Below are 14,272 nucleotides of genomic sequence, written 5' to 3'. Positions count from 1 at the left end.
GCCTGCGGCCCACGTGTATGGGCCTTTAGTCGCGGTTCGTAAGGAACCGCGACTAAAGGGGGGGCCTTTAGTCGCGCTACTTTGGTCGCGGTTGGGCCACCGCGACTAATGGCAGTTGCCAACCGCGACCAAAGCCCCTTTTTCCACCAGTGCAATATAATGTTTCAGATCATAAAACAGTAGGAAAAGCAAAATGGGAGATAGCGTGCACAATGCAAGGCAGTTCAATATAATGTTTCAGATCATAAAAGTATAAAACAGTACCTCATCAACAATAAAGTCTAGCTCATACAAATTCTGCTTTGTTTGCTGATAATCTAGAAACAATGTGAAACCCCTTTCGTGCTATACCTTCCCATGCCTGCATCAATTGAAGAGACAACAACCTCTTAACAAAACTCAGTTCATGCCCGTAAAGTGGAAGTTAATCACAATACAAATAAAAAGGAAACCTCGCATTCTCAATAAATTATATTTTGTCAAATCTCCTCTGATCAGCAACTATCTCTTCAGAACTAAAAGCGGACAATTGAATCAACCCAAGCTCGATTGGCCCAGAACCACCACTATTACTTGCTTTCAAATGCTAGGTATTAACCTTGTTATAGATAGTTTACACAAAGATATATGGAGCACATAATATCGCCTATTTCTTGCGACCAAGAGAACTGAATTATAATCTGCAGACCTGAACATAATTCTGAAGAATGAAGTTGCTTGCAACATTTAAAGAATCTCTAAATAACAGTAGAGCATGTAAATTCATCCAGGTCCAGGTATAATACTGGAACTTCCCCGTTTCATCTATAATTTCAATAATGCCTCTCATTTCCTCAGGAGTAACATTGGTAATCCCCTTGATACCCCTAGAATGGAATACATATGCAAATGTTCAGAATCAATAAAACAGAGCCTGGAATTAACAAACTATCATACAAATAAAAAACTTCGACTGAATAGGTTACCGTAAAGTTAGACAAAAAATTCTTTGGAACCTAAAGGAGAGTGTGCATTGAAGCAAAGAGCATAGATAATATAGAAGAAATTTTTGTAATGCTGAAAGGGTTGTCCTTAGAGAAATGCCTGGCACTCGAAGAGGACTCATGCTAATTTAGTTTGTGTTCTGGTGCGATTATGACAATCCATACAACAGTACCTAAAACCAGGCACGACATGTTGGTGCAAGGGTTTCTTCCATGACTATGACAGGGACAGTCAACCCTCCAATTTATGCTTCTCCGATGCGTCCTGTTTCCCTTCTAAATTTGCAGTGTAGGCATATACATACAGTCAAACTCCCCTTCCTTCACTGGCAAACTGAAAAATAAGGTATATGGTCAGTATTAACAAATTTATTAATTTGTTTGATGGTTAAAGGATTACTCTACTGGACCGCAGAATTTCAAAATCAGTATACAGACACACTCACTGACATTGCTAGCAATCATGATTTTAGCCTCTAAAACCAAATCACCCAATCTAGTGATCATGAGACGTGTACCATTGGAGAGCCCAATATAGACTGATTAATAGTTCGTAGCAACATTAATGGGATACCAACAACCTTGAAAATTGGTAGGAATAGTGATCATACCACATAAACAGAAGGCCCTTTGTGATGTGCAATAGTTTTAAGCATGACTTGTATATTAACTTCATCCTGGATTACAATCAGAAGCCCTGCATAGTTGTGAAGAAACAAGAGACAAAGCTTAGGTACTAAAGCAGCAACAAAATGTCATCCAACCACTTCAGGAAAAGGAGTCAACTCTAACTAATGGCATTTGGCAGAAGCTGGAAGGGCATAAGATAGCATTGAAATGCAAAAGTGACTTGCCTCAGGTGGACATCTACTGGGATGGGACACGTCATATAACCACCCAAGCGAAACAGAAGCCGGTGCCAAAATTGAACTTGGAAACTGAGAATGATAATCACACTCGGAGAATTGATGTCTGGCATAGGCTGCATATACATAAGTACAAATAATAAAGTTCATATATGTATGCGACAGAAAGAAATTAAAAGCCACCAGCCTCTAGAGAAAAAGGAGATGCCAACACAACCTACCTGATATAGCACTTGGACTTGATCAAGAACACTCTGAAAAAAGGTGGCTGACACTGCTGAAGACCGGCCAGTAGAGCCACCAAAACCAGTATTACCTACAAATAAAAGAAAGATATTCAGTGTGTCTAACAGAAACAAATAAAAAAGTTTGAAAAAAGGAAAAAAGGAAAGAAGAAGAAGAAACATGTCATTCTTAGCCTCATATCCAACTGGGATCCTGTTGACACAAATATCACGCCTTCAAGCATCCATAACAATGGAAGGCTGAGCATGTGGACATGCCGACGGCTAAACCCGCAGCCGAGCCTGCAAGTGAGACGGCAAAAGCAATCCCATCAACTATGAAGAAGATGAAAATCATGTTGTAAGATAGAATAAAAGTAGCAACATAGTAAATACATGAAAAGGGAGAGGACAAAATTACCAACTACACACTCAACGGCCGTTTGCATATCCAAATCTAGGTGAAATCAAAGAACTTCAGGTTTTGAATGCAACCAAATAAATAACAATCGGTGACTTGAAAGTTTTATTTGACCAAAAAAGATAGAATTTTTATCACTTACTATTTGTTGGACACATATTCTTTTATATCTAGGTTAGGTAATGGAAACAAAATTTACTACTTCCTTTTCAGCGTGTTTGGCAATACTTGGGAAGGAGAATAGGAATTTAATGGTGGGGGTTTACCAGGAGATTAGACATGGGAATTTGATCCACGAAAAGAGGCATAGAAGGGAAGATGACATATTAGCTCGTACCTACCAGTACTAAGGTGTTCGTTGTAGGGATAAATCAAAACTTAACTGAAGCTACAAAATAGTTCAGTTGGGGAAAAATAACACCTAGGCATATCATTAGGCATTCCTATAAAACGAATGGCATGCATAAAAACAATACTCCACCGACAGGAAAGAACCAATATAGTCCTCAATTCACATATTTTTACTGAATGACAAAAATTCCGTAAAGGTCGAATGTTTGCTGTTCTTCTTTACTTCGGCAGTGCTAGTGCCACCCTACAATAGAATGAAACCATCTGTTAGCCATAAAAATAGTGTTGCTTATTTATTTGTTATTGAACGAACTATGCTTTGTACTCACCTTGTTGCATCCTAAACTTAACAAACTTAACATTGCCTCAGCTTCGTGTCATCTCAATTGGCACTGCTAATCTGATCTAAAAACCGGATAACCGTTAGGCCAACAAATTGGATGCTGCCTAGAGTAACGATGGCCGTTTCTGAAAATGGTGTGTTAAGCACAATACCTCAGCAGTTGATGACGAAGAAATCCAATTAATACCGGATGAGGCGACATAGAAGGCGGCTGGACTTCTAGGCTGGCTAGAAACACCTCATGCGCTTGTACTAAGACCTGCACAAAACACATTGCACACAACCGTAAAACGAAGAGAATAACAGAATCAAAAGTTCACAATGAATTCAGATTGACCATTCACCTATAAATATTTCCAAACATGTTTTTTATGCAACTCATATCAGGATCAAAAGCCAAACATTATGTTTTTGGATCTGTTCTTGTAATTATCGTTGGATCTAGAAGCAAATCATCATACAAATTTAACGTGCAGTGAAAAAATTAGGAAAAAGCAAGAGAGAATGGAGAACACAGTGAAAAACTTTACCACACAAATTCACCTGGAAAGCTTCGTCTTCAGAGAGATATAAAATCCATGTTTCAGATTAGTCATGCAATGCCTGCAGCTGAGAGCAAGAAGCTATTTTATTCTTCTTTTGTGCTTCATCAGTTCATTGAGATGGTGAAAAGGCAAAGGCACAAGGAAAGAGTCATCCGTGGATTTCAGTTAGGCTGGACAATATATGAAAGAGAGTAGTTGGGCTTTTTCTTTGCTAATGCTTTGACCACTAAGTCCAATCTACTGATTCTTCGAATTACTACTCTATGTATGTTGCTTAAGGAAAAACGTTTGGTTCAGAATTTGCGCAAGCTATTGCCTGACTGAACTGAAAAGATAAAATAAAGGAAGGCGGGGAAAGGATGGGTCACCTGCACGCCGCAGTTCCCGTGCCGGTAGTCGCCAGAATAACCGCTACGCTCACGCACGCCTTGCTCGTCGTCACGGAGTCACCAGAAAGATCTTGTGCCTGCCATCAACCGTGTTAGAGCAACCCAACATCCATCGCACACATCCCGTATTTGGCATAAGAGAAAAAAATAGAAAGAGGCACACATCGGAGAGGAAAGGCAGATGCGGCATATATCTAACCTGCCGCGACGCGCATGGTGGCCCTTGGCGACGCCGCTGCTCCCACCGACACGGAATCCCCGCGACACAGCCACGTGGCAGCTAGTGGCGGAGCGTGGCGCAAAATGAAGGGAGGGCCAACCGCATGTAATGCTAGACAATGCTTCTCATGTAACGCCGAATTTGACGGTGTAACGCAGGATCTCGCTCCATAAACTCAACTCTTTGAAATGTTATTGGTTTCTTCATTTTGGCTCAACTGTTCAACGTCAACCATTGCCAATGGTTCATATTCAAGAGCAGGACAAGTGGAGAACCTTCAGCAGTTGTAATTGCATCTTCTCTTATTTCACCTGCAATATGCCTCCATGGTTTTATCTTGAAGAATCAAAGAAAAGCTACCTAATTGATTTATAAAAAAGTAGTAGATCAGTTTTACGAAAAGCAAAGCATCTAAATTAATGTGAAATCAAAATAAAAACTCCAAAAATCACAATTGACATACAGCAGACAAGGAATCAAGTGTGCGATCAAGGAATCCAACAATATAAGGTGATTTTCAGGTTTCTCACTAAATAGCAACATGATTAAACACTCCATCATTTGATTACTTGCATACCTTGCTCGATTAGATCATCCAGGACCAATGCCCACGGCCTATATCACGGCGGCGTACGACTCCATGGACTATGGCCACCACCTGATCACCATGATCTGAAATGGGAGCCGCCGCTATCGCCCTTGCGATTCGTCGCCGCCGCAGGCTGAGGATAGCGGGGGTGGGGGGAGGATCCGCGATGAGGGTGGTGCCGTAGGGGAGCTCGCCGGCCGCTCCGCTCGCGCCATGGCCTCGCCGCGCGTGGCCGGCCGTGGCCCCTACCCGCGAGCCTCCGTGGCTGGCCGCGCCGCCCAGTCGCCGCCCCCGCCCCCGCGACGCACGGCTCCAGCGCCCCGCTCCGCTCGCGGCACGGTATCGCCGCCTCCGCGCGTGGCCACCTCGTCGCCCGCTCGCGCGCCCGACGTTCTCCCTGCCGTCACCGATGCGTGACGGCCGGCCCCTGCGTCCGCCGCCGCACCGCCTGCTCGTCCACCGCCCTGCCGCCCGCGCACCGCCTCGTGGGCTGCTCGCCAGCCTCCCTCCCGGCCGTGGGCGCGATGGCCGCGGCCCTCCATCCCCGCGCAGTTCGCTGCGCCGTTCACCGCGCGTTCCAGAGAGAAGTAACCAGGCAGCCGGGCCGAGAGGAGCTACGGCGACGTAGGGTGGGGGGCGACGCGGGGGGCTCCATGATGACCACGACGTCCGAGGACGGGCAAGGCCGCCGGCCAAGCCATGGAAGTGCTCGTGAGGGGAATTTTTGGTGCGGGAAAGAATTTGGGGCAGAAGAAGATGGGTGAAAGCACCGCTTTGACCGCCTAGCTTCTTCGTGGCTACAGCCACACGGCCAAGGTACCAAAATGCTGAACTAACAGACGATGTAATTGCTAGACAGCACCGAAAGTGCACACAGCAGATGCTTGTGCATTAAACCTATACGTGTCAATCAGAGGTTAATCCCAAAAAAAAATCAGAAATCTGAGAAAAATCGAAATCGTTCAGGTTTAGTATAGTAGTTATCTAGGGTTTATGGAATAAACAACAACCAACGTTCAACCAAACAAATCAATCTCGGCGCATCGCCAACTCCTTCGTCTCGAGGGTTTCTACCGGTAAGCGACATGCTGCCTAGATCGCATCTTGCGATCTAGGCAGCACAAGCTCCACGTTGTTCATGCGTTGCTCGTACTGAAGCCTTGTTGATGGCGAGCAACGTAGTTATCATAGATGTGTTAGGGTTAGCATGGTTCTTCGCGTAACATGCTATCGTAGTGCAACCCTTGCATGTCTAGCCACCCTCACACCTATCTTAGGTGTGGGGGCGGCACCACGCTTGATCATTATTTAGTAGATCTGATCCGTTACGATTGCTCCTTGTTCTACAAGGATTAGTTTAATATCTGCAATAGTTAGGCCTTACAAAGGGGGGGAGGATCCAACGGCACGTAGGGTGTCGTTCGCTAGTCCTAAACAGGATGTTCCGAGGATCAACTTCGTGTTGGTTTTTAGGCCTTGTTTAGGATCGGCTTACGATCACCGTGCGTGGCCGCGAGGCCCAATCTGGAGTAGGATGATCCGATTATGCGGTGAAAACCCTAAATCGTCGTAGATCTCATTAGCTTTATCTTGATCAAGCAGGACCACCATATATTCGTGCACCCCGTACGAATCATGGGTGGATCGGCTCCTTGAGCCGATTCACAGGAAAACCTGAGAGCCGATCGAGGCTCGTATTTAATGTTTACGTGTATGCCATGCAGGAAACTAAGCGAGGCATCTCCATCACCTTCCTGACCAGGTATAGGTCAGGTGGTATGCCCTTGCAATCAGCATCGGACGTGTGACCAGAAGGCTTTGCGGGCCGTCGCTCGGAGGGACCTCAGCCAGCCGCAGCTCTAGGTTGTTCCCGGCTCTACGGTGTTGCCCGTCGCTGCCCGCCGGTGGGTTTCTGACGATAACAGAACATCCCAAAAACTTCATTTTAGAGTGACTAAGAAGGATACAGGCTTCCCCTTTTCATTTTCATGTTTTATACTTGTTTAAATCTTGGTCAAACCTAGGATTTGACCAAGATTCAAATGTGCATCAAAATAAAAAATCAGAAAAATTAAAAACCAAAGCACATAGTTTTCTTATGTCATATAGTTAGCATTAAAGTTGATATAAACAAGGTCTAGATATATTCAAACAAGAAAAATCATGTATCTACCCCTAACCCTAAACTCTGTCTTATGTAGTTGTTATCACAAGAATTTGACCAAGTCAGAGGTGGGCCGCGATCGAAGATGGATGTGAAGAAATATATATAGAAGAAGTATGTGGATCGGCCTTTTATACCAAGTTGGGCTTAATTGCCCTTGTATCTGTAAAATATTAGATCGCATCTTAGTTTAGAAAGTAGAATCTTACTCGTGCACGGTTTGGTGCACGCCCACATTAGAAAGTCCGCTGGACTATAAATATGTACCTATGGTTTATGGAATAAACAACAACTCACGTTCAACCCCAAACAAACCAATCTCGGCGCATCGCCAACTCCTTCGTCTCGAGGGTTTCTATCAGGTAAGCGACATGCTGCCTAGATCGCATCTTGCGATCTAGGCAAGCACAAGCCCCACGTTGTTCATGCGTTGCTCGTACTCGAAGCGCTTTTGATGGCGAGCAACGTAGTTATCATAGATGTGTTAGGGTTAGCATTGTTCTTCGTTTAAGCATGCTTACGTAGTGCAACCCTTGCATATCTAGCCGCCCTCGCACCTATCTCAGGTGTGGGGGCGGCACCCCGCTTGATCATTATTTAGTAGATCTGATCCGTTACGGTTGCTCCTTGTTCTACAAGGATTAGTTTAATATCTGCAATAGTTAGGCCTTACAAAGGGGGGAGGATCCAGTGGCACGTAGGGTGGCGTTCGCAAGTCCTAAACAGGATGTTCCGAGGATCAACTTCATGTTGGTTTTTAGGCCTTGTTTAGGATTGGCTTACGAGCACCGTGCGTGGCCGCGAGGCCCAACCTGGAGTAGGATGATCCGATTATGCGGTGAAAACCCTAAATCGTCGTAGATCTCATTAGCTCTATCTTGATCAAGCAGGACCACCAAGTATTCGTGCACCCCGTACGAATCATGGGTGGATCGGCTCTTTGAGCCGATTCACAGGATAACCCGAGAGCCGATCGAGGCTCGTATTTAACGTTTACATGTATGCCCCTGCAGAAACTAAGCGAGGCATCCCCATCACCTTCCCGGCCAGGTATAGGTCAGGTGGCACGCCCTTGCACTTCGCATCGCCGCGTGTGACCGAGAAGAGCATTGCGGGCTGTCGCTCGGAGGGGTCTCAGCCCAGCCGCAGCTCTAGGCTCTTCCCGGCTCTACGGTGTTGACAAGGCCGCTGCCCGCCGGTGGGTTTTGGCAGTCAACACATTCTGGCACGCCCGGTGGGACAAACGTCTACATCAACCACATCGCCATCTACATCTGAGATGGCGGACGGCACGCCAGTCACCTACGAGGATCTGCCCGATGACCTCAAGAAGCAATACAACGAGATCAAGGCTACCCTCGAAGCCGACCTCATCGGCTCATATCGCGGAACCCGTTCGCATGGCGTCGGGCGGAAGGAGTTCTCACCGAAGGCGCACTCGATGAAGTGGACCTATCCGTCCCGTCGGAAGAACGTACCAGGGCCGTACGCCATGAGATTGGTGGCATGGTGGCTCACTCGTTGCGTCTCCATTCCGAGAGCCCGGTGAATACTTTGGAGCATGTCGCCGTTCGGATGATCAGGGAGGTCATGAAGAATCAGCACTCTTTGTTAGAGCCAGCTCTCAGAACCTACCAAGGAAAAGTGCCACTCCAGCCCCGCTTGCCGTTGTCGCGCACATCGGCGACACCAGGAGCGCATAATTCACCGGCGCGTGCCGTTGACAGGATTAACGATACTCACCCCGGGAGGTGCCAACCAGGACATCCGTTCAACATCAACATGATAGAACTGGGGCACCCCCTTGATGAAGATAAAGGCGAGGGCAAGCGCTCTCGTGGCAAAGACAAGAAAGAGGCTGCTCCATGTGATCGGCCCCGACACCGCCAAAACATCCCGGTGATGATCAAGGTAGAAGCCGACGCTAGTAATCGGCCCGCTGTATCCGTATCGCCCGCTCTCCCAGTATGCGGCGTCGACCTCACAGGTGACGGGAAGCTAGGGTATGGGTTCACATCAGCTGATGAGCTAGAGGAAGTTGACATCGGTCCCGGGGATAAGCCTCGACCTACTTTTATCAGCAAGAAGTTAGATCCGCAGCTCGGGGGACGGATGATAGCCCCGTTGAAGGAATACCCGGATTGCTTTGCATGGGATTACACAGTAGATGCCTGGTTTGGACAGGAGCATCATTGAGCATCGCCTCCCCCTGAAGAAAGGATTTCGGCCGTTCCAACAACGAGCACGTCAAATGAGGGCCGAGATTCTGGAAGAAGTCAAGAAGGAGATTGAGAAAATGTTGGCCGCCGGATTCATCAGGCCATGCGGGTATGCTGAGTGGATCTCCGGTATAGTTCCGGTGGAGAAGAAGGACGGCCGATGGCGCGTGGCCATCGATTTCCGAGATCTTAACAGAGCTACCCCAAAGGACGAATATCCGATGCCCGTGGCGGAAACGTTGATAAACGCCGCTGCTGGCCACAAGGTGTTGAGCTTCATGGATGGCAACGCCGGTTATAATCAGATTTTCATGGCTCCGGAAGACATACACAAGACCGCATTCAGGGTACCAGGGGCGGTAGGCTTGTTCGAGTACGTGGTCATGACCTTTGGGTTGAAGAATGCTGGTGCAACGTACCAGCGAGCCATGAATTATATTTTTCATGATCTGATCGGCAAGTTGGTGGAGATCTATATCGACGACGTGGTGGTCAAATCGGTATCTATGGAGGGGCACTTGGACGATCTACGGCGCGTCCTAGACCGGACTCGGAAATTCGGGCTGAGAATGAATCCGAAGAAGTGTGCCTTTGGCGTGACGGCCGGTCAATTCCTAGGTTTTCTGGTTCATGAACGGGGAATTGAGATCGGCCTGAAAAGTCAGGAGGCGGTGCGTACCATGCAGCCACCGACCACGAAAAAAGAGCTTCAACGCCTCATCGGCAAGATCAATTTCGTCCGGCGGTTCATCTCTAATCTGTCAGGACGAATCGAGCCGTTCATGGCGCTGGTGTCGTCGTGGTGAACGAGCAGATGCCATAGGATGGCTTAAGTTGGGGCCGAATGGACGTATGAGGATTCGGGGGAGGGTTTGTGATCAGGTGTGATGAACTTCCGGATGGTTTCCTCAAGAACTTGGCCGGGGCCGAGAGGTTGAAGAAGAAAGACACAAGGAAGAACTCGCTCTAGATCATCATGTTCATTGATTTCAACATGGTTACAGGTTTCTCAGTACAAGCTATTCTGTGGTCTCGCTACGTGCCCGTGAAGAAGGGCTGCCCCCTCTCCTTATATAGGGGAGAGGGTGGCTTACAGTGCAAGGAACCCTAATGGCATCTTTGACTGGACAAACTACTTTACAAAGCTACTTTAATCATAGATGACACCGGAGTCCTCTTTAATCAGGGGCGCTGACGTCCTCCGGCTTCTTTGACCGTCATCCTTCCCTTTATCGTCATCCCTTGGTCAAAAGTTACTTTGCTTAGCTCACGTTTGTCTTCTAGCTCTGGAGAGAATCTTTGACCAGTTCTGCCGACAGGCTCTCCTTTCCGGTATCTTCTTTACCGGGTTCCGGTATACCCCTCTTGGGGATACCGGCCTAACTTGCCTTCTTAGATTTCTACCAGGCTTCTGGCAAGAACATCAAACCGGTATCTTGATGGCTCAAACCATCCGGTTTGGCATGCCTTTGGCATACCGGGGGTCATCCCCCCAACATTAGTCCCCGAAGCTGGTATAGTCTGGCGGATCCTATCCAACAGACCATGCCAGGTTCTTATATCTTTAAGTACCGGTTTGATCCACTCGGCGTTAAGCTCTGGTCCGGCATCTTTGCCCGGACCTTCCTTATCTTTTCCTTGCAAGTCATTTCCCGGTATCTTGTCTTCCGGTATCTTAATCATTTAATACTTCCTCGGCGAAGTCGAGAATATCTCGGGCTCCGCGCCTGACAGAGACATGCGCACTGTGACTGACGCGCCAGTGTCAGGGGTCACTTCCCTTCGACTCCCGCGCGCTCATTTAATGCACCGCAGCGGATCCCACTAGCCGTTCCAGATCTCTGTGTGCCCCCGTGTGGCCTTCGGTTTTTTCGCGTGTATCCCGTCGACACGTGGCGGCCCATTGTGCGAACCGCCGTGGGCCGCGAGGCGAACCGCCGCGGCCCAGCGGTTTCCAGCCCACTTCGCTCCTTCTTTATAAGCGCAACCGCCGCTCCTCCTTCATCTTCTTCGCATTCCCCACTTCCCTGCGCGCAGAGTTCATCGCCTCCGTGCCTTTGCCATTCTTCGTCGCCGCCGCTTTTTCGAGCCCGTCGCCCGGCGCACTTACTCCTGTGTTCCGCCGGACGTCGTCGTGCTGAGATCTTCAGCAGCAACTTCACCGAGCCCGCCGCATTCGCGCTTCCTTAAGCTGTTCTTCGCCTCGTCGTCGCCGGACTTCCTCGGCGGCCCTAGGCTCGCCGCTCCTCCAGCAAACTCCCTTCCTCGCGACTCCGCCGCCTCAGGTTAGGCTCGACGCGCCTTTACCTCTTTCTCTTTTGCACTTTGGATCTCGGGGACGGTAGAGTATTTATTCGCTCTTTGTTTTGCTTTTCCTCTTACTCGTAGATCTTCGCGCGAGGGTTCGTTTGGGGGAAAACTGTTTCTCGGTAGATTTCGGCATCTCCTAGATCTCCATGTCTAGCGAGGGATCTCTCCCTGCCGCCACTTCTAGCACCCAAGATAGCAACGCCTCCGACGGGCTAACCGACGACCTCGCCCGGATGGGCCAGGCATCCAGCCGGAAGCAAGAGGCCGGCACATCTAGCCGGGCCTCCGGAAAGGACAAGACACGCGGAGCCTGGAGAGGTTCCGACGTGACCCAATATGAGATCGACGGCTCTACCGGTCCGAGGAGGATTCCGGAAGGAGTTACCTGCCGGCTTCCTCGCGGCGAAATCCAACCGGTGCTCGAACCGGGTGAGGCCGTTGTTTTCCTTGCTCACTTTGAGCGTGGCTTCGGCCTTCCTGCCTCAGATTTCTTTCGCCAACTCCTTGACTTCTATCGCCTCCAACCTCATCATCTCCCCGGCAACGCCGTTTTTTATCTTTCTTGCTTTGTGGCCTTCATGGAGGGCTACATTGGCATCCGTCCCGCTCGCGAGACGTTTGCCCGCTTTGCTCCCTTCGGATCAATTCGGTCCAGGGCAAGGACATTCCTAAGCCCAAACCCCCGTTCAATGCGGGTCCTGTATTATCGGCTCCCGCCAAGGGAGCCCCTTTTTAAGTTCAACGGCCTCGAGTCTTGCCGCTTGTGGCGGACGACGTTCTTCTATGTGAAGAACGCGGGCGACGAGGACCTCATCAACTTGCCGGCGTTCAACCCGGCGCCACCCGCCAAGACCAAGCGGCGGTACAACCCCGGAAGGGATCACACCGAGACGAACCGGGTGGTGCGCTTCATGCGAGGGTTGATGAGGGACACCAACATCTGCTCCGACGATATCATCCGTGCCTTCATCGGCCGCCGGGTGCTTCCCCTCCAGCAGCGCGCTCACAAAATTAGTGAGATGTACGGCCCCGGCGATCCCACCAAGATCACCGGCTTGGCTTTGAGCAAGGAGGACGTGGTCCTAAAGGCGGGCCAAATCTGCCAAACGGACATGCCGGATGACTGGGAGTGGGGCCTTTGCCCTCTTAGTGCCCGGAATCCTCCGTCCAAAGATGTAAGAAGATATGCGGCTCGGGTCGTGTTACCGGTAACTTTGTGCAAGTGTCTAACCTTTCTTTTTCCTTTGCTTTCAGGCCAAGGCCCGCTTCCCCCGGATTGATTCAGACCGGCGAGGCCCTGCCCAGAAGAGGCCCTTGGACAAGTACGATCCGGATCCCGTCATCCATTGGCTGGATCTAAGGATGGGCCGGACTCCATCTTCTCGCCTTGGCAAGTCTCCGCCGGAACCTGCTGGTTCGTCTGATGACTTGACCATACTTGAGGTAGCTTTTCCATTCGTTCTCTTATACTCTTTTGTTACTTCCGCGCCGGATGCTTCCGCGCCGGTCTTTATTCCTCCTCCTGAGGCCACGCCGACACCGCCGCCCAGCCAAGGACCTTCCGCGGCCAAGCAGCCGGTGCCGTCCAAGACCCCCAAGATCACCACTTTTCTAAAGCCCGGGGCTTCCCGCGGCAAGGCTGTGGAGGGCGGCACCTACGGTGGTTCAGGAGATGTGGTGCTGCACGTCAGCCCCGCCGCGCTCGTTGCACGGGACAAGCCCACCGGCCTCCTAGGTCGGATCGTTGAAGCTGAAGCGCGCGGGCAAGGACCTGGGGCACCTCCTCCCCTATGCCCAGAAGTGGAGCGAGGCGGATATCTCTGCCTCAACCCGCGGCCTGGGGAAGGACCGCCTTCCGGCGCCGGATCCTGCCGGGGCTCGGTCCACTGAAGAACACTTCACGCGTGTTAAACGCGCCGTGAAAGAGTTCGACAGTGCTTGGTACGATGCTACCAACAATGTGGTGGTAAGTTCTGCTAAACCTCTTTCATAATTCCTGTTGATGCCGGTTTCCTTTTCTTTCCGGATCTTATCTATTCTCCCGAGTCCCGAGTTTTGTGGTGAGAGCGCAGCTCTTGGCGCAAAACTTTAACTTAAAACTTAGCGTGAAACCGGCACTGCCGATCCCGGAGTTTCGGGTTAAACACCTTCCTCTTAGCACACAACTTTCCTTAGAAACGCAGCGCAAAACCGGCACTGCCAGTCCCCGAGTTTCGGGTTAAGAACCTTGTTCTTAGCGCAAAACTTAGCTCAAAAACTTAGCGCAAAACCGGCACTGCCAGTCCCCGAGTTTCGGGTTAAGAACCTTGTTCTTGGCGCAAAACTTTAACTCAAAAACTTAGCGCAAAACCGGCACTGCCAGTCCCCGAGTTTCGGGTTAAGAACCTTGTTCTTGGCGCAAAACTTAACTTAAAAACTTCTTTTTCTTGAACAGCTCACGGCTGACGCTCGGAAGAGCCCTCTTCGAGGAGCACGATGGGAGCATCGGGAGCTTGTTGAGGCTCACGGCCCTCTGCCCAGGTTCGATTTCTTTTTCCCTCCGGCATCTTTTACCGGAATGTTTCCTTCCTTGATGCTTACGCACTCTTTGTTTAACGATTGTTCCGGAAGCTAGCCTCGAGGCCACTGAAGGCCCCGGGTTGCCAAGC

The 14,272-nt window shown here is 49.6% G+C and overlaps 2 long non-coding RNA genes across 5 annotated transcripts; both read right to left on the bottom strand.

Moving 5' to 3' along the window:
• Positions 1-494: 494 nt before the first annotated feature.
• Positions 495-1,682, bottom strand: LOC124650149. The gene is made up of 3 exons (XR_006986892.1): positions 1,595-1,682; positions 1,157-1,317; positions 495-866 (listed from the first exon to the last, which is right to left on the bottom strand). It is a non-coding gene; the product is annotated as an uncharacterized LOC124650149 (long non-coding RNA).
• A 160-nt stretch (positions 1,683-1,842) lies between these two features.
• Positions 1,843-4,391, bottom strand: LOC124650148. Of its 4 annotated transcripts, none has more exons than XR_006986889.1 (8): positions 4,322-4,391; positions 4,102-4,199; positions 3,719-3,797; positions 3,341-3,447; positions 3,175-3,250; positions 2,255-3,089; positions 2,071-2,165; positions 1,843-1,965 (listed from the first exon to the last, which is right to left on the bottom strand). It is a non-coding gene; the product is annotated as an uncharacterized LOC124650148 (long non-coding RNA). The 4 variants fall into 4 exon arrangements; XR_006986891.1 differs by having other exon boundaries at positions 2,071-2,376; positions 2,495-3,089; XR_006986888.1 differs by having other exon boundaries at positions 2,071-3,089.
• Positions 4,392-14,272: the final 9,881 nt, after the last annotated feature.

The sequence above is a fragment of the Lolium rigidum genome, chromosome 4, assembly GCF_022539505.1.
Source record: "Lolium rigidum isolate FL_2022 chromosome 4, APGP_CSIRO_Lrig_0.1, whole genome shotgun sequence".
In the NCBI taxonomy this organism is placed as follows: domain Eukaryota; kingdom Viridiplantae; phylum Streptophyta; class Magnoliopsida; order Poales; family Poaceae; genus Lolium; species Lolium rigidum.
This window is presented reverse-complemented; position numbering and strand designations above follow the sequence as displayed.